The sequence below is a fragment of the Urocitellus parryii genome, chromosome X (assembly GCF_045843805.1).
Source record: "Urocitellus parryii isolate mUroPar1 chromosome X, mUroPar1.hap1, whole genome shotgun sequence".
Lineage (NCBI taxonomy): Eukaryota > Metazoa > Chordata > Mammalia > Rodentia > Sciuridae > Urocitellus > Urocitellus parryii.
In genome coordinates this window covers 53954586-53975160 of record NC_135547.1, presented here as the reverse complement: position 1 = coordinate 53975160, position 20575 = coordinate 53954586, and the positions used below count along the sequence as shown (strand labels likewise).

Here is a 20575-nt window from a genome sequence, read left to right as displayed (position 1 = left end):
CAGTTCCTCAGCCTGTCTTTGTCTTTTAAGATTATTATGGTTTTGAAGAATGTAGGCCTTAAAAAATTATCTTAATTTGGGGTTTGTCTCTTGTTTCCTAATGATTAGATTCACATTATGCAACCCAAGATGGAATACTACATAAATGTTATGTCTTTCCTAGGATGTCACATCCATAGATACACAATTTACTTCTTCATCTCACTGGTGATATTATTTTTTATTATTTAGACAAATGTTGCTGATTGCTCTCCTGTGAGGTTACAATTGTTCCCTTGTAAATAATAGTAAAAGAAAAACTTCAGACAAAATAAATTTTAGAGGAGATTTTTTTTGAGCCTTAAAAGATCAGACAGTCAAAACCAGAAGAAATTGAAAGGAGAGCTCCACTTTAGCCACATAATCAGTTTTATAGACTGAACATGGAAACAAAATAAAGAAACTACTTGATTGGCTACAGCTTGCCTTATAAGGGCATTATCCAGTGTGAAGTCCTTGTTACATAACCAACAGAAGGTTGACAATGTCTGTCTGAAACTTCCTTTAGGATGGTTTTCTTGCCCTTGCTCCAAAATTATCAGTTAGAAGGAATGTCTTTGAATTAAGTTTCAGTTTGTTTGCATAAACTGGATTCCTTAGTACAGAAACAACCCCAGGTTAATGGTTCCCTGCTCTTATTTTGCTTTAAAAAGTAATAACTCTCTGGAGGCTGAGACAGGAGAATCGCAAGTTCAAGGCCATCCTCAGCAACTTAGTGAGGCCCTAAGCAACTTAGTGAGACCCTGTATCAAAATAAAAAATAAAAAGGGCTGGGGATGTAGCTCAGTAGTAAATTACCCCTAGATTAAATCCCCAGTATCTGTCCTCCCCAAAGTAATAAGTAATCTATGGGAAAATATCTTAAAAACACTAAAATATACTACTCCTAATCAAACTGGCCCATTTAGATTTAGCTATCTATTGATGAACGTTGCATCAATCTTTATTATGACGGCTGCAAAATGATCATCTTTCTGACCGAATCATTCCCTATACCTTTGTCAAGGATTATTGTTTTCTTAACCTATATATTTATGTGTTTATTTACTTATTCATAGTCTGATACTGGATAGTTTTTTGGTGTTTTCTAATCCAGCAATGAATTTATTTTGGACATTTTTCTGGATAGTAACAGATACATAACATATAACATAACATATAGTATGTTTTCAGTCAGTTCAGCAATCAGCCTGTGTGGCCGTTTTTTCTCCAGCTAAATTATAATCTTCTCAACACTGGAAATTATACTTCTGTTTCCTTCTTATAAAATTCTCTTCTTTCTACACACACACACACACACACACACACACACACACACACTCCCTAATCCAGAGCTCTTTTTACAAAAGCCATTCACTAGAGCAATCTCTATGTGATTATATATATGACCAAATGGCTTGAGGAAGCTGACAGTGACATTTGTAGCTTCAAGCCATAGACATCATGTTGGTGCCCTCTGTAGATCATTGTAGTCAGCATGAAATTAAATATTGGATATTTGGTATGAATCCTTGTGATAACTGTTTAAGATAGTATTAATAGAGAATCAAAATTTTTATTTTAAGTACACTTCAAAGACTCTCTCCATTAGATTCAAACTGTAGCATGTAATTAATGCTGCACATTTCCCTAAAACCTCAAACATTAATCCTTTGTTCATATTGTGTATGAAAAGTCACAGAGCTAAGTTTGATTCCAATTTATTTTAGTATGCTGTAGTGTCTAATGCTTCTTCTATTGCAATATAACTTTTTAATGTAAAACTTGCTCTGATTCTCATTATTCACCTGAGTCTCCCTGGTTTGTTTCTCCCATGATACTCTCTAAAGCAGCACAAGCAGATAATGCTTTTCACAGTAACGTCACCATCTAGATAGGACATTGACTTTGCAGAGAGCACATTGTTGTTAGAATAAAAGTAAGTCTCATTTTTCAGTTAATTTTTGAGGATATGTTTTTCCAATACTGTAGAAATTATGCAGAGGCTTTTGAAACTTCAGAAGTCCTTTAGGAAAATTTGTTTATGTATATGTATATAAAAACATACATCTTTCTATGCCCTGTCATATAACTATTCAGACAGATTTTTTTTCGCTCTCCATTTACTTCATTCATTATTTCCAAGGTGACTCAGTGGCAGGAGTATTTCAGCTTCATTGAATCCCCCTTTTTTTGTTACAGTGTTTCCTCTCTCCTATCCTAGCACAGTTTGTGGGGGAAGGTGTTCTCTAAAGACATTAGTTGTTGGTATTTGTTGTCTTAAGAGACTTCTGAGTCCCTCTTCAGGGATTTTAATTCACTGTGTCTCAAGCTTCTAGAACTAGTTGCTACTGACATTTTTGTTTTGTGTATTTCACTGAAGAAACTTCTTACCCGATTTTTGTGGCAACCTTCAGGTTTGGAATGAAGTTCTTTCTACACACATATACACATTCACACACACGTACACACATATAAACAGAGGTACTGTTTTTAAATCACTGGCAAAAAACAAAACAAAACAAAACACACACAAAAAAAAAAAACAACCCTAATTTTTGGCTCAGTTTAATGTTAACACAAAATTGGTGTGGTTTAAGCTTCAACTGTATAAATTGGTAAGAACATGAGTTAGAAGTAACATATAAAGTGGCATATTGGTAACACAATATAAACAGTTTCAACTGTCACCATTTTAAGAAAATCAAAAGGCAAAGGCAACTCAATAAAGAGATAAAGGTGTTAACATATCAGAATTAGAAGTATTACCTAAATGAAGTATCTGGAAATGAGGAATTTGAATTCCCCCCTCTGGGTTCTCCCTCCCAACTTTTCATAAACACATTTTCTATAGTATGTTTTCGGTCAGTTTAGCAATCAGAATAAAATATCAAAACTATTGTCACCTATTTCCTTGGAACTTGATTCTTTTCCAAAGAAAAACTGAGTGTCATAGCAATTCCATGATTTGAAAATGTATCCCTTTACTACATTTCAATGTTGAGTATTTTGTTCTCTAATTTATTTTTACTCTTGTTACCACTGCTATCTCACCACATGTCCTAACCACTTTATGTTTTTAATCTGCAAGTTTCTGAACTTTATTCTTATCTTTACTTGAATACTTTTATTTTTCTTAGAGAAACATGAAAGGGTTAGTCTGACTTAGTTTGCACAGGATAGTATGCTAAGGGAGGTAGTATCATACAGTAAAAATCAAACAGGCCCTGGGGAAGTTGAAAGAGCTGCATTCACAGCTTGAGCCTGTCACTGACTAGCTGGGTCTCTATGCACAAAACCTAACCATCACTTCCTTATTTATGTGATAGAAATAATTATCAGTTTCTTCAAATAGTCATTGTGAAGTTAAACTAAATAAAATACCTAGTATATTCTGGCAATAGGCAGTACTGGGACTATGGTGGATATTATTATTATTATTATTATTATTATTATTATTATTATTATTTACTTTAAATTGTGAGACCAGAGAGAAATAATCGGTCTGCTCCATCACTTGATACAAAGAGGCTGCAAACAGATTTCAGTATTGTCCCTTATTGCCTTGAAGGGCTAGGAAAATTACTCAAATCTTTCTCTTTATTTCTGTATAGCAGAAATAAATCATCTATCTAAGGAGAAGTGATGGCTATTAGCTGATTAGTTTTCTCCAAACATCTTGACCTTACAGTAATCTATAAATATTGGGTGATGGTTGTTATTTATGTCTTCAAATGAAACCTTTATTAGGGTTTTAATGGATGAGTTAAAAGTCCTGTGTGTTTGTGTGACTGTATAAATGGAATTACAAAAGTGAATTTCAGCAGAAGAATTTCAGACAGCTACCATGTATCTTTTCCCTTTAAGCAATATCTTCTTCTGGTTTTATTTTTCAGGAGCCTTTTTAGCACTTTTGTGACAACCCTTCCCCCAAGCAAATTAGAGAGTAACAAAGAACGGAGGGGGTTGTTAAAAATGGTATTCTGGAACATCATTCTGATTTCCCTTAGGGAACCATTTTGACATTTTATCAGACTGTGTCTAGTAGTCTACAGAGCTTTTACTTACATTTAAGGCTTAAAATCCATAAAAATCAATTGTATTTTTTGTTGTATTTGCATTTATATAGATCTTTTAATATATTTTATATCATAGTTCTTCTACAGACCAATGAATTATATAGTTTTATGGAAAGGACTATAGCTGGCAAAATTGACAGCTATTATTTACAAAAGTCCCTGTTTTATTCTATTTCTACATGTGAGAAAGAACTTTGCAGATTATGGAAAAAATGTAAATGGGGGGAATTAATTAACACTTATCAGTCATTATCTTTCAATGTCAACAGTAATCATAAACATTATACTGAATATAAGGATATTAAGGAACTTTTCTTAGCTTGGAGAACCAACTTTCTCCCTCTCAAGTATTATCACATCAGAGCTCTCTTCTGTAGTACAAGTGTGGGCTTTTGCCCAGGATATATTTCTAGAGGTGGCAAACATGTATTCATAACTTGTGCTCGGACTGTTGGCTACAAAAGGGATGCTTGAAAGCTATATATTACTAAGAAGGATTCCAAGAAGTCATTAACATAAATTATAGAATCCTCTCTTTACTTCAGGGCTAGTTTCACAGCAGACAACTGGGAGGATTTGCCATGTTATTTGTAAGAATACAGATTGTGGAATTAGCAAGTGAGAAATCTAATAGATTAAAGAAAAAAAAGATAATTTAGAGAAAATGTAATTTATTCCATAAATCAGGAGTTTTTACTTTTTCTAAATTTAATTCTATTTCAAGGTCCATCTTTTTAAAATATTTATTTATTTATGTATCTTTAGTTTTAGGTGGATACATTAGTTTGTTTTTATGTGGTGCCAAGGATCCAACCTCATGCATGCTAAGCGATCATTCCACCACTGAGCCATCACCTCAGCCCTCAAGGTCCATCTTTAAAAAATATATTACATACCTTGCTATGCCAAGGTGTCATAGTATATTAACTAACAGGAATTCTGTTGCTGGTCTACACAGTGGGGGTGTGGGAGTGTCCTCTGTTTCTTTGAAAAGACATGTTTGATCTTCTTCCATATAACTTAAATTCAATAAAAAATGCTTCAAGGAATAGTATAAAATCTTTTTCCACTGATACTATCTTATATAATTGAAGGTCTTTGGGGTACATATGGTGCAAAAACTGGTTCATGCATGTACTTTAACCCTTTACAAATAATCCTAAAACCTCAGAATTTTTTGAGCTCTTCTTGTAACACTGATCATAGAATTAAGAATCTTCAGGTTTAAAGGCCCCATTTAGGTATCTCCATGGTTCTCATACCCGACTCACCATTCAACTTCACCTAGGGAGCTTCACAAAATAAATTCTTTGTCTGAAAGCAACCCTACTGAATCAAATTAACCAGAAATAGTATAATAATTTTTCAAGTGTTTTTCAGGGATTCATATAAAATGACAGGTTTAGGGCTCATGGATTAAGAATAAAGTCAACCGAAGTTGGTGGCATTTTATCTATAAGTATATTGAGAAATGGGAATACTACTAGGTCCATACACAATGTGTATTTGGGACTAACAACTCTGCTATGACATAGATTTAAATGTCTTTTCCCCACAAAACAAAACCATAGGCTTCACCTAGACTCACCTTAGAAACTGTGATATCCATCATTGCTCTCTTCTTTTATCAGGTATTAAAAGTGTTCAGGAGTTATATTTATTTCCCAGGTACTTTTTCTCTACAGTGACGCAAATTTCTTAACCTTCTTTCCTAGTTCCTATTTTCTCAATTCTTAATGGTTTTAGAACTTCTCAGGAATCTACTTTCTCCAAATATGAAGATGTGGATACCAATAGCAGGCAAAGTCTGAGAAGAATAGGTTGACTAATGGCTAGTCTTCCTGAAGAACCATTTCAAATATCAAGAAATTAAACTTTGCTGTTTCAATTTTGGTGGGCTATTAAAGCATATAATTATTACTACATATGCATTTTACTGTCAATCCAGGTCTTATGAGAATATAATATGACTGTCAATATTTTCTTAAAGAGTAAGAGTAACACTTTTAAATGTGGACTTTCACATCTTACTTTAAAAAAAAATAGCACCTAATCATATATATATATATATATATAAAACCATATGCCTAATTGTCTGAGAGTTAATTGGACCATTGTGATCAGAAATAGTTGATTTGAGCAGTGTGTGGTATCTCAAGCCTGCAATCCCTGCTACTGGGAGGCTGAAGTAGGAAAATCTCAAGTTTAAAGTCAATCTGGGCAATTTAGGGAGACCTGGTCTGAAAAAAAAAAAATTAAAAGGGGCTGGGGAAGTAGCTCAGTGGTAGAGAGCTTGCCTAGCATGTGCAAGTGTCTGGGATCAATCCTAAATAAATAAATAAATAAGTAGAATGATTGGTTGACATAATGATACCCTTGCATACCTAATTTCTAACAATTAAAATATGTAGTCACAAGAACATTTAACTAATCATGAGTGCAGCCCCCCCAAAAAAGAGAAATAATGTTTATGCTAATTTGCTGAACATATCTAATATACCAAAATCTAAACCAACCCTAATTTTTCTACTGAACATTTTTTTTTCTTTTCTTAACCTAAATCAACTAATGAACCAGCTGGAACTGGAAAAAAATAAAACTTACATAGTTTCTAAAACTGAAATACCAATACAGAGCAAAACTGAAATATCAAAACATCTGCTACACTTACTGAATTGGCTGAAACTTTATTTGGTGTAATTTCTTAGCTCAAACAGCTAATGTAGATACAGCTATATTTTGTCTGGCTCAATAGACAAGTTAATTCACTGGGAGTGCAGGAACAGAGGCTCTTAATAAAAAGTCACCTGGCTTTAACTAATTAATAGGTGAATTAATGCAGATTCCTCCTGAATATGTTGTATAGGATAAATATGTATGTTTGTCCTTTGTCTTGAATATACACATGCATATATATGATGTTAACTACATTGACTATTGCCTAACACCATTTAGTTTTATGAATTATCTTATTAGTTCATTGTAACTTTCTTTTACTTTGTGGCAACACAGTGTAACTATTTATAGTTTTCTAATCAGAAAATATTATGTGGAACAATATTTACATTAACTCAGTAGATTGATCCCCTGTGATATTTTCAAACTGAAGTTCACTCAAATAAAATACTTTGGTTGTAAGAACCAAAGAACATCAATATCTCCACACCTCTCTCTCTCTCTCTCTCTCTCTCTCTCTCTCTCTCTCTCTCTATATATATATATATATATATATATATATATATATATTATATATATATATATTATATATATAGTTTATATAGCCATTTTAATATTTCAGACAGTTTCACATTTATTATTTCATTTAGTTGTCATCATTTTTTTTTTGTTCTTTTGTGGTGCTGGGGATTGAACCCAGGGCCTTGTGCATGCAAGGCAAACACTCTACCAACTGAGATATATCACCCAGCCCCTAGTCTTCTTGTTTTTAACAAGGTATTTTTACATATTATATGTTTAAAATTCTCCCACCCTGGAAACCACAAAAAGTGTTCAAATATTTAACCCAACATTTCTCACATTCCCTTTTCCAGTTTTTTCTTATTTATGTTCATAATGAACACTTACCAGTTTTGTTCCTGTGTCATCATTCAATATTTAAGTTCCTTACTATGTGGAAGAGTCCTTGCCAGATACTCAGGGGAATATAAATAGTAGAAAGCCTTTTTTTTTCTGACTGGATGTTTGTATTCTAATAAATAAATACATATTGTTCTAGGTAGATCTTATTTTCACCTTCTAATATGCATTTACTCCCTCATTAGCTCATAATCATCAGAATCTTGGTTTCATGTTCTTTTCTCTTGACCATGAATTACCTGAAGTTAGAAACTAATTTCAGGATCCTAGCAAGGACCTCAGTGTTGGGCATATGCTAGGTACTTGATGTCTCATGTCACTCCCTTTTAAATATTTTTTAAGTTCTCCTTATTGTCATAAAGATAGAAATCAACCCCCTCAGTGTGTATGTAGACCTATTGTAATTTGAGTCTATATTGTCCTATATGCTAGCCCCTGGCAACATGTGTTGAGCTCTGGAAATAAAATTAGTTGGAACTTAGATGTTCTATAACATACACACTGGATTTCCATAATATGGTATGAAAATGATGTAAAAAGTTCTCATTTTCATATCAATTACATGTTGAAATATTTTGGCTATGTTAAATTGAATACAATTTATTAATAAAATGTACGTTTTTTCAGGGCATGATAGCACATGCCTGTAATCCCAGTGGCTCCAGAGGCTGAGGCAGGAGGACTGCAAGTTCAAAGCCAGCCTCAGCAACTTACAGAGGCCCTAAGCAACTCAGTGAGACCCTGTCTCAAAATGAGACAAAAACATACAAAAAAAATAAATAAGACTGGGAATGTGGCTCAGAGGTTAAGCACCCCTAGGTTTAGTCCCTTGTATCAAAAAAGAAAAGTACATTTTTGCCCTTTTAAAAGGGTGGTTATTTGAAAATTTAAAATTACATGTGACTCACATTTATGGACCCTGTTTCCACCCTAAAAATCCTGTACTTTCTTCCCAAAGTGCATGGTATATATTTTTCTTCAATAGCTTTGCATATCTTCTTGGCAGGCTCTCTCCTCTTAACATAGCCTATTGGCAAAGGCCCACCCACTGTGCTCCTCCTGCAACAATTCCCTCCCAACACCTGCTTTAGATGCTTGTGTCCATCATACCACATCATTCTTTGTTAAGCTTTACCTGACCATTCTGTATTATACTTCTTGGTTTACTTACCTCTTTTAAGGCCAAGACTGATTCTGTCTGAATCTCCAGTATTTGAAATATGGAAGGAATTCAAGGAGGAACTAGCTGGGTGTATAGAAAATCTATAGGGAAAGCTCTATAGACTGCCTTTCCTACATCCAGGTACCTCTAAACTAAACATCCCACCCTAGAAAAAGTAAAAATAAAAGGTACCTTGCTGGCCCCAAATTCTTCCACTCCCCTCACCAAAACAAAGAAAACATCAATTCAAAATAGAAGCCACTCAGAAATTAATCTAGTAAACATTTATTTTATAAAAAACACTAATTTTCTAAATGAGAGTCTCAAGTCCTTGTGTTCTTGCATGGTAGTTCCAATGCCAAAAGGTCATGGCGAAAAAGTTGGTACTTGAAAAACAGATGGAAATCAGTTGAAGAAGAAATAATGACAAGTCTGACGAAACAGTTATTCAGTCATTTCAATTGAGTAATGCAATGTTTCATTCCAAGACTGAGTGGTTCTTTGATGGCAGCTTCATCCTTAGGCTTCAGAATGACCAATACTGGTAACCATTACCAAAAGAAGTAGCTTGGTTTATTTGCATATTATAATTAGTGAATGCATGTCCTAATCCATAAGTTCCATAGTTGTAGCCAAAAAAACAATCTCCACCATAACCATGAAAAATAGGTTGATTATTGTACACATTATGGAAATTACCATAAGGGAAATTAAATCCTTCTGTGTAGACAGTGAAAGGAACAGGAATAAGCACCGAAGGAAAGCTTCTTCCACTGCCAGGCACACCCCAAATATTTCGGTTTACTCCAAAAACATTTTGGGTCACCCCAAAACCATTTTGATTTACTCCAAAAACATTCTGGTTTGCTCCGAAAACATTGTAGTTTGTATTCTGGTTTGCTCGGAAAACATTTTGATTTGTCCTGCGAGCACCTAGGTTTGCTCTGTGAGCATTGGGGTTGGCTTGGAAGCCACCACGTCTTCTCCAACGGTTGCCTAACCCAGAGCTGGGAGTATTTCTTCCCACCTTTCGCTGGGGCCGGGGATGTTCTCTGGGAAGTGCCATCTTAACTTCACACCGACTGGAGCCAATGAGATGGAATCTGGTTTCTAACAGATTCCTCACTGGGATTTCGTCGGTATACGTGATAAAGCCAAAAGCTCGTCTTCGGTTTTTCCTTGGGCACATTGGAAGCTCAATATTCACGATCTCTCCAAATGTGCCGAAATATTCTCTAATTTTTTCTTCAGGTATGCGAGGGTTCAACCCACCCACGAAAACCTTTTTTGGGGGGGATTGAGGTTCCATGGCTTTAGCTCTCTTAAGCTCTATTTTCTTGCCATCTAATAGGTGCTCTTTCACTTGGAGCACCTTTTCAACAGTGGCACTATCTTGGAAAAGCACAAAACCAAAACCCCTGGATAGTCCAGTGTCTGGATCAGTTTTAATCATAAAATCTATGATCTCGCCAAACTGAGATAAGTATTCGATCAGCGCTCGCTTACTCATATCACGGGAGAGTCCGCCGATGAACATTTTACAGGCATCTTGTTGAGTCTTGCTGGCTTCGATTCTGAAACCTTCAGGGAGTTCCCTTTCATCGAATTTGCTCACGGCAAAGTTTGCAGCATCCATGGCGGAGAGGCTGGCAGTGATTCTACCGTTGGCAAAAAGCATGGCTGATACCCAACTGGCGAAGAGGGGGAATATGGGAATTGGCGGGGAAAGGTGACGAAACCAACGTAGTGACGTAGGCTAGTGACGTGAACACAATACCCCCCATGTGTTTTCTGAACTTCAAAATGGTGTCCAGGGAGAATGCATGATTGACAGGAATTGTTCTTGCCCCATAAAACTAGGCTTGCTTCCAGGCTTGGTTTTTGTGCTCTTAGCCTTAGAAAGGGAAAGTTTGTTACAGGGACAGCAACACATGGTCTTGTTCAATTTCTTTAGGTTATCTCTCTTTGAAGTTTTATTAAAACCTTTTATTCTTTCCAGATGGTGCCTTGCACATCCAAACGGTGGCTTGTTCATTACATTCCTTAGGTAGTTTTCACATTTCTTTGAAGTATTTGGGGGCAGAGATGGGAAAGGAGGTAAGAGAATTGAAACCTTTTATACTGGGAAAGCAAAAATGCTATGGATTTGTATGTTATGCTAAAGGGATCTAAAAGAGCAACTTTTAATAGCAGCATTGTTGAGATTAATTTTTTTACCACACAATTCACCCTTTTCATATTTTAAAGTATATTTTCAGAGTTGTACAATCATCACCACATTCCAATTTTAGAATACGTATGCTCTCCTCCAAAGAAAATCTACACCCCGTTAAGTAGTCATCCACATTTCTCCTGAATCCTTCCAACCGCACAGTACATGGCTTTTTCTTCCTAATGTCTTTCACTACTCTGTTTTCAAGGTTTGTGTATGTTGTAGTGAATGTTACTATTTTATCCTTTTTAATGAAGAAATATTATTCAATCAAATGGCTGTACTACATTTTATTTCTCCATTTCTCTAAAATAACATTCACCAACTTTGATTTTGTTATATCATTATATATTTTCATCATAAAAATAAGTATAGGGATTATCTGGCATTTCACATTTCCAATATGGTCAGAGAGTGCAGATGTCACAATTGTGTATACTACTGAGATGGTATTTAATGCTACCTTAACCTCTCCTTGTGTCTGAAGATCAAAGCTAAAATCTAAAAACTTAGTTTGGCTACTTCCATCCTCTGACATTAACCACTGAATATAATCAAGAAATTTGTGTGTATGTCTCCCTCCTTCAAATATGATTTCTTTTCAGGAAGAGGTTTTTCTAGTTGTTCCACAGAGTTCCCCCACAGGCTTTGTACATAGTTGCCCTCAAGGAGTTTATGCAATTATTTATTTTTAAGCCAGCAATCCTCCTGTTAGTAAAAAGGCCCATGTATCTCTCTCTAAGAACATACTGAGCATAATTTGGAGATAACAGAAAGTGGGCTACATTTTAAATACAACTGTCAGGGTTTGACATTTGTGGTGGACACATTGCAGCCTCCCATGCTGGGCTCACTGAGCAGAAGTTCTGGCAGGTGATTCCTTCACCAGCTTCAGGGCAAGTTCCACAATCCTATGTGGACTGGAAAATATTGCCTGAGGTAAAGAGACTGAAAACTGGCCTATGAATATGCAAATGAGAGACTATGGATCACTTTGGCCACAAAGAATGCCATTTAGGAAGTAGCTGTTGAAAAAAATATTGAACTTATTATCCACAAAAAAATAGTAGGGATCCCAAATTTCCACAGAATTTATTTATTTTTTGTCTATAGTTTTCCTAGGAAACCTTAAAAATGACAGCTAATAACATATTGTATCTTCACAGATCACAGAGGGTTATTAAAAAAAAAAAAGAAAAAATGCTTCCTTTCTTCCAGGATACCTGCAATCTGTTAGAATCAGTAATCCGTGTTATGACGTCCTGTTTATGTGGTGTAAAGCAGTGCTGGAGGTTCAGTCATTTCATCTTCTATCATTTAGCAGACCATGTGCAACTTTTTCTTGGGTCCAGTGACCAGTATAGTGAATCAGCTCCAGAACCTACTTAGCTTTTAGGGGTGCCAGGCGCAGCAAGAAGAGATTTTTCACCTAATGTGGTGGTGCACACCTATAATCCCAGCAATTGGACAGGCTGAGGCAGGAGGATTGCAAGTTCAAGGCCATACTCAGCAAATTAGTAAGACCATGTCTAAAAAACAAAAAGACCTGAGGTTGTACCTCAGTGGTAGAGCACCCCTGGGTTTAATCCACAGGATCATGATAAATAAATGAATAAGGCTGGAGATGTAGCTTATTGATAGAGTGCCCATTGGTTCAAACTCCAGCACCAAATAAAAAGAGAGAGAGAGAAGAGAGAGAGAGAGAGAGAGAGAGAGAGAGAGAGAGAGAGAGAGAGAGAGAGAGAGAGAGAGATTGAGATTTCTAATAAAAACTGTAGTTTTTTAGAGACTTGTTACAGATGTCTAGTATCCCTGATGATGTCTACAGTTAAATTATTTTTAAATTTTAAATGAAGAAATCTAGATGTTTCATTCTATCAAATATTATCTTTTATTTTTGATTTAATAAACATACTTGTCCCATACATGGTACAAAGAGTGCAATAATAAAAATATATATTTTGTGAAAATTTTAAAAATTAAAAAGTGACAACAGTTGATGAAGTTAAGCCATAGGGAAAATGAGTTGTTTCACAAGGGTAAAACTAAAACCTTTAGCAAAATAATCTCTTATACTTCAATTTATAAACAATTTGAAGCCCAGCTGCCACCTCATTTTCGATGTTCATCCGTATCCTTGTGCTTTTGTTCATTCTGATTATTCTTCCCCAGATACCTTTGTTTTCTCTTCATCATCCCTTTCCTATATTCCATCTCCCTAACTTGTTTCCTTGAAGAGCCTCTATTTTGTGAACCTGTGACATCCATTCTATACATGTTCATCAAGTTTTCATCAAGGTACTTGTCTGTGTCTTCCCTCCCGCACTGGTCAGCAAGCTTCTTAGACACTGATCCATACCTAACTTAAAGGTTTCCACATTTGTTATAATTCATAACATATTTTTTTAATATATGTTTTTTTAGTTGTAGTTGGACACGATACCTTTATTTTATTTCTTTATTTTTATGTGGTGCTGAGGATCAAACCCTGGGCCTCACACGTGCTAGGCAAGTGTTTTACCACTGAGCCACAACCCCAGGCCAATACATAATATCTTTTTAAAAGGAACTTACTAAATGCTTATTGAAACTAAATACTGGAGTTCTGAATTCTGAAGGCCACATTTTTTTTTTAAATGCTTGGTCTTATTGTCCTTTGGGAGAATTAGTCAGTTGCAGATTACTTCCTGAATGCCGATCTCTACAATTTGGGAGAGGTGACTTATCTTTCCTAAGTTAGTACAAGCCTATGAAAAGAGGCTGCAAGTTTGATTTTTTTTCTGGGTCATTTCTAAACCAATTGAGACAACCACAGAGTAGTCAGATCTCCATTCGATGGCTGCTTTTACTAGAGTGAAAATCTTAGGGGAATTATCTACTCTCTGCATGTTTATAGATTAATGATGTACCTGAATGACTTGTTATTTACCTGTGGCTGTTTACCTAATTAGGCCATGGCTGACATTGCAGTTTTGACCTCTATGTGGACTGGTTAGTTTTCTTCCATATGTGGCGCACAGTTTGTGCCCCTTCGCCCAGTCCTAGGCCTTGCACATGTGTGCTCTAGGTCACAAGGGGCTACTGACTCTGAACATGTCAATGAATCAGTGAAAAAACTATCCTCCCTTCTGGATACACAATTTAAAGCACTTAACCTACTGATCTTGGGTCATTAGTGTCATCTTGGTACATGAAAGACAACACATTATTACTGTAATTACTTTTGAGGCAGTAAAAAGGAACATTTTTAAAAAGACCATGTCTGCTTTTGGTCCCCTAATGAAAATAATTATGCTTGCTGAAGTTCTCTCCCCCCCAGACACACAAATACACACTGATCTTTAGCTGTTTAAAATATTTTGAAATAACTCCTTTTCAATGTAATGTCTGAAAGACTGAAGAAATTAAAATCTGTGCTGTTTAGTTTTCTATAGCAATTGTGCCACAGCTTAATATATTTTGGTATTAAAATATTGTCATTAGATTCCTAATGTTAGCTTTCCTTGTGGAACAATACATTAACAATAATTCTGACTAGTAATTTATTCTTATTCCTTATTAAATCAAAACACATATATTGGAGATTTGAATTGAAGTCACTGGAGATTTCTTCACTGAGAAATGAATAAATGAGTGAATGGATGTTAGGCTCCCAGACAGTTACCAAAGGTATTTTACAAATGTGAAATGCCTGTAGAAAACAAACAGTGTAAATCAAAGGACAAAAGGCACAGAAGCTAGAGGCATAAAATAAGAATTTTCTGTTGCTGGGGAATGGGGGACTAAGTGCTGCAGTACATGCAGGCTATCACAATTTTTGTATTTTTGGGAACTTGGGATACCTGATTTGGGTTTGTTTTACTGTGATCTAGATTATGCCTGCAATATTCAAGCTCTTAATTTGATTGTCCCTTGGACATTGGTATCTCATTCATAATTGTTGGAGAATGGGGGATAAGATGAAGGATGACATATGCCTTTAGAATTAATCTGCCTTTCTTATCATGGGACTCAACCTTGGCAGAAGGATGCTGTGAGACCCATAAATCAGAAAAGTAACCTGGATGTATCCTGATTTGATATGCTGGCATAGAGCTGTCTCTGTGGTAATATGTTCTTTAATGCTCTGTTGAACCCGTTCTCTTTAGTGAAATGAAAATGCATGTGTTTGACATACTTGGTCTAGTTGGTTGTTTGATGAAATGAGATTTTCCTTACTCCTTTTCCTCTTCATTTTCCACAGAAACTGCCAGTGCCCATTACTTAAATTAAGTTGAGAGTGCTAGCAGATAGTTTGAAAAATGATCATTTAGGAAATACTGTTCTCTACTAACTTTGAGTGTATCCAAATAGTGATCTAACTGAATGTAGTACATTGGACAGAGACTAAAAATTAATTTGACATCAAAAGTTTTTAGCCGCTGAATCTGGCTGCTGGACTTCTGCCTAGATGAGAGTCATTTAAAAACCCCTCTTGGCCCTCTGTAAAAGAAGGCAAATGTGCCCCGCTGCACAGTTGTAGGAAGACAAATCTTCCCCTTTCAAGACTGCCTGGCAAGACATGTGCAGGTATTAAAACATGCATTTCTGTTAAGAATGCTGCTGAAAATAGGTAGCTCAATTTTACCAAGCTCAGATTATATTTAAAATTTGGGGGAGAGGGCTGGAGTTGGGGCTCAGAGGTAGAGGGCTCGCCTACCATGTGTGAAGCCCTGGGTTCGATCCTCAGCACCACATATAAATAAAATAAAGATTTTTTTAAAAAAAATTGGGGGAGAAAAGAATTAGTGGAGAGGAAGACTCATTCCTTTCCTTTACAGTGCACTGAACAATATGCTGTGTAAATAAAGACTACTATAATGCCCTCTATCCACAGTCCTCTTAACAGGATTTTTGATATGTTCTCTTAACAGGATTATGTTATGTAGTTCAGGGGATACTCAGTTGCTCTTTGGGGTAGGATCTACCACTGAAAGAATAGGAATCCATTTTTCAAGCATGTGTGTATAACGTGAAGAATATTGAAACAATGGTGTATGATCCATTGTGTTTCTCATTTTCCCTCCTCACCTCCTGGATTAGCCAGTGTCCTGAATTGGCAGTACTCTGTGGATGAATAGAAAATATTACACATTATAAAATTGGAGATTTTATTTTTTAAATTTTTTTTAGAAGTAGGTTGAAAGTGATCATGTAGGGATAAACTATTCTTTACTAATTTTGAGTATATCCAAATAGTGATCTGGCTGAATGTACTACATTGGGCATAGAATTAACAATTAAGTTGAATTAAATTTCTTAATGGTTGCAGACTATTTTGATGTTTTGTATGCATTATTATTAATTTATTTTGTAAATTTAACTTTCTTGTTAGAGGGAAAAGTATCTACTTTCCATCTCATTTTTTTTTTCTTTATAGTAGTTACTTTGGAGTGGGTCTTTGGTCAGATTTTTCTTGAATTAATGGAATCTATATTGCATATGCATATAATTTGTAAAAGTCATAAAGATACATATGTTTGCCTATGAATCATGCAAATTAGAGTTAGACATTATTGCTGTCCAAATATAAGTATGACTAAATATGTGAAATCAACTTATACAGTATCAGGAAGTCAGTGCATATAATGCTTACTGAGGACTTCAAAAGAATGTCTGATTACTTTATTCATATACCATTTAATGTGAACTTCTTTTGTTACTTTTTCTGGGTCAAAGAAATGTGTATTTAAATATTCATGGACTCTGGCTCTTCCGTATAAAAAAATAAAAGTACTGAGAGAATGTGGTGCTTTTTTTCCCCCTCATTAACAATTTTCACATATTTCCTCAGGGGAGAAATGTGCTGACCAATAATTTCAGTTGTGATTATGTTATGAGTATATAGTTCCAAATTTTATAAGGGAGCACATGTTTAAAAATCAAAATATACAATCTTTGCATTCTGTGTCTGATCCTTTTCTAATTCTAACCCACACATAAAATGAAAGCTGATCACGAAAAGCAAATTTGCAAAGTCAGAGAATTGCAAAAGTTTGTGTGAAGTGCATAGGACATGCAGAAAGGATTTAAGAATATAATCAATACCAACAGAGCAACTGAGGGGGGATTGAGAATAGTCTGACAAACATGGACAAAGGAAGGTTAATGATGCTGCAGTGAAACACTTGAGTTAGAGACAAAGACAAGAGAGATTTGAGGTACATCTTGAACTGGAGAAATCTGTGTAAATACAAATTTAAGCTGGGTCTGGTGGTGCACGCCTGTAATCCCAGTGGCTCAGGAAGCTGAGATAGGAGGATCATGAGTTCAAAGCCACCCTCAACAAAAGTCACTGAGACCCAGTCTCTAAACAAAATACTATATATATATGGCTGGGGATGTGGCTTACTGGATGAGTGCCCCTGAGTTCAATCCCAGGTACCCCGCCCCCCAAAAAAGAAATACAAACTTAACCCAATGTCTTCTTGATCAAAACACAAATATGAAGATAAACAGTAAATGTCTCTTAATGAGAAATATAATATGATGAATTGGTGAGCAGTTATAAACTGACTTTAAGCTTTTTGCTGTGTCTTTTGACAATCCTTCACTCCTATCTGAAAGTATCCCTTGCATTAATTGAGGAAACAATCTAAATATGTAGGATTGATGGTCATCCAGTTGCTCTTGGCTTTATCTGTTCATGCATTCATGCAAACATCAGGTGTTAGAATTCTGAACAATGTCATTCCTTGTACTTTTATGAAGGTAGAGAGCAATAATCCTTATTTGGCAGTTCTTTTTTTTTTTTCTATCCACCAATATCCACATTATTCTTCCACCAATGTGGACCCTTCTGTCTGCAGTCAATTACAGAGTTTTTTTTTTTTTTTTTGGTGGGGGGGGGGTTGTTACGGATGTTGGTGGTGGTTTGTTTTTAAATTTTACAATCTCTGGTAATCAGGACTACTTCATTTTTTATCCAGCAATTTAATATTTGAGTTATCAGTACATTCTCTCTGTAGATGATAATATATAATTTATTCAAGTTTTAGTATCCCATTGCTATGCTTGTCAGAGTCTGAGCTTAAAAAAAATGTAAAACTTCTAAAAATTCAATGTATTCAAGGATTTAGCCAGCATTAGGTGAACAGTGTACAAAAACCCTTAAATTTGCTCTAATAGCAACAGTGGGTTAGCTGGAGTAACTTCTGCATGGCAACCCATGGCAGGAGAAGAGGCTGAAATTTTTAGTCCTTTTGAGATATAAACAAATATACATTTCTGAACCCTCTGGTATGTCAGCCACTGCACTAGATTTGTGGTTACAAGGATGAATAGAACATTTTAATGAATTTACATAGATATGTTTATAGACATATAAACATAATCTCCATTTTAAATGTAAATATAGTCATTCAGGGAAAGATTCAGAAAATAATTAAAGTACATATTCACCATATTCAGTTGATTTCCCCCATAGGATGCAATATATTTCTTGTATTTTTGCCACCACATATGAATGAGCTGGAAATATGAAGGAGAATTTGAATGAAGAGTCATTTATTTCAATATATGACACCAAATGCAAAGTTACAAAACAAAAAAAAATTATACATTAGATTTTATCAAAATTAAAAATGTTTGCATTTCAAAGGACATCATTTAGAAAATGAAAAGCTACAAATTGAGAGGGAACATTTTAAAATCATGTAATATGCAATTTTAGACTTGCATCCAGAATATATAACAACTATTTACAACTCAATAAAAAATAACCCAATTTTAAAAAATAGGGAAAACATTTAAATAGAAATTTCAGTAAAGAAGTTACAGGAATGGTCAATATACACATAAAAAGATGTATAACATCATTAGTCACTAGAGAAAGGCAAACTAAAACTGCAATAATATACCACTTCAAACTCACTTAAACGACTACAACAATAATAATTTTTTAAAAAGTTATAAAAATTGGTGAAGATGGGGAGAAATAATGGGTGAATGCAAAATGGCAAGCCACTTTTCCAAATCATTGGAAAATAGTGTGTATGTTTTTAAAAAGTTGAGTACTGTATGCATTTGACATAGCAAATCCACTCCTATATGTAATATGACAACAAATCCACTCCTAGGTATCTACCCAAGAGACATGAAAACTTTTTTGTCTACATAAAGACTAGTATATGAATGTATATAGCAGCATTATTCATAATAGCTCAAAAGCAGAAAAAAATAAAATGTCTTATCAAGTTATGAACGTATAAAATACATGATCTATTCATATGATGATATATAAAAGAACAAAATAGTGATATAGACTACATGGATGAATCCAAAAAATTCAGTAAAGTACAAGAATTCAGATGCAAAAGATCTCATATTGTATGATTCCATTTACATAAAATGCCTATAGAGACAGAATAGAATCATGGTTGTATGGGATTAGAGGCAGGAACATGGAGTAACTATAGATGGGCACGAGGAATCTTTTTGAGATGACTCAAATGTTGTCAAATTGGACTGTAATAAATGTATAAGAGTCAACTTACTAGATAGAATCACCAAATTATACATGTAAAATGGATAGTTTTGTGGTTTGTTAATTATAGTTTTATAAACCAATTAAAAATCAAATAAAATGTCAGTTATAAAACATGTTAGACCCACAAATGTAAATACCACAAATCAAATTGTTACAAAAATAGATAATAAAATATGACATGACCATCATAGAAACATTAACTAAATATTAGTTACTCTAACTAATTTAATCATTGAAATGAATTCCCAGAAATTCTGGAATTAGTCATGGGTAATTTTTTTAGCATACTGAATTGTATTTCTATTTTTGTGTATACATATATTGTTTCAGTTTCCATCACTTCTCTCCATGCATTTGAGCTTTTAACCCTAGAAATGTAAAGGACAATTCTAATATGAATAAAATGCTTAAAAATACCAAACAAAACTTTGATTATAACATCAGGTAATTTCAATCACATTTTTATTACCTATTTGAATTGCACACACACATACACAGACACACTCTGATTTCAGTTACATGGGATTCTTGAAAAGTCTCTGGGCTGTTTTAGAATACATCTCAAAATATTTCAAGTTTGTTCTATATTATAGTAGCAAAATAGTAGTTTATAGAAATGCAACATCCATATTCCGGAGTGTTTCTTTGTGCAACTTGAAATGTGCAATGAAAAGTTTTGATGAAATTCAAAGACCCAGAAGCTTAGAAATACTCTTATCTATGAGTAGATTAGTTGGTATTAAAAATAATAACAATACTTTTGAAGTTCAATATACATACATGATATATCTTTAATTTGTGTGTATTGCCCAATATTTGGCAAACTGAACAACTGATTTTGGAATTGCAGTTCTCAGGTGAAAGATGAATTAGGAACTATTTCAAAAGTAGTTAAAAAGTCTAATAATCTGAGTATTACAAGATTATTATGATATTGCACTACTATGAAGATTATTAATGTTACTTAACCATCATGTCTG

General features: G+C 34.6%; 1 pseudogene; it reads right to left on the bottom strand.

Moving 5' to 3' along the window:
* Window positions 1–9382: 9382 nt before the first annotated feature.
* Window positions 9383–10492, bottom strand: LOC113190811 (heterogeneous nuclear ribonucleoprotein D-like pseudogene; annotated as a pseudogene).
* Window positions 10493–20575: the final 10083 nt, after the last annotated feature.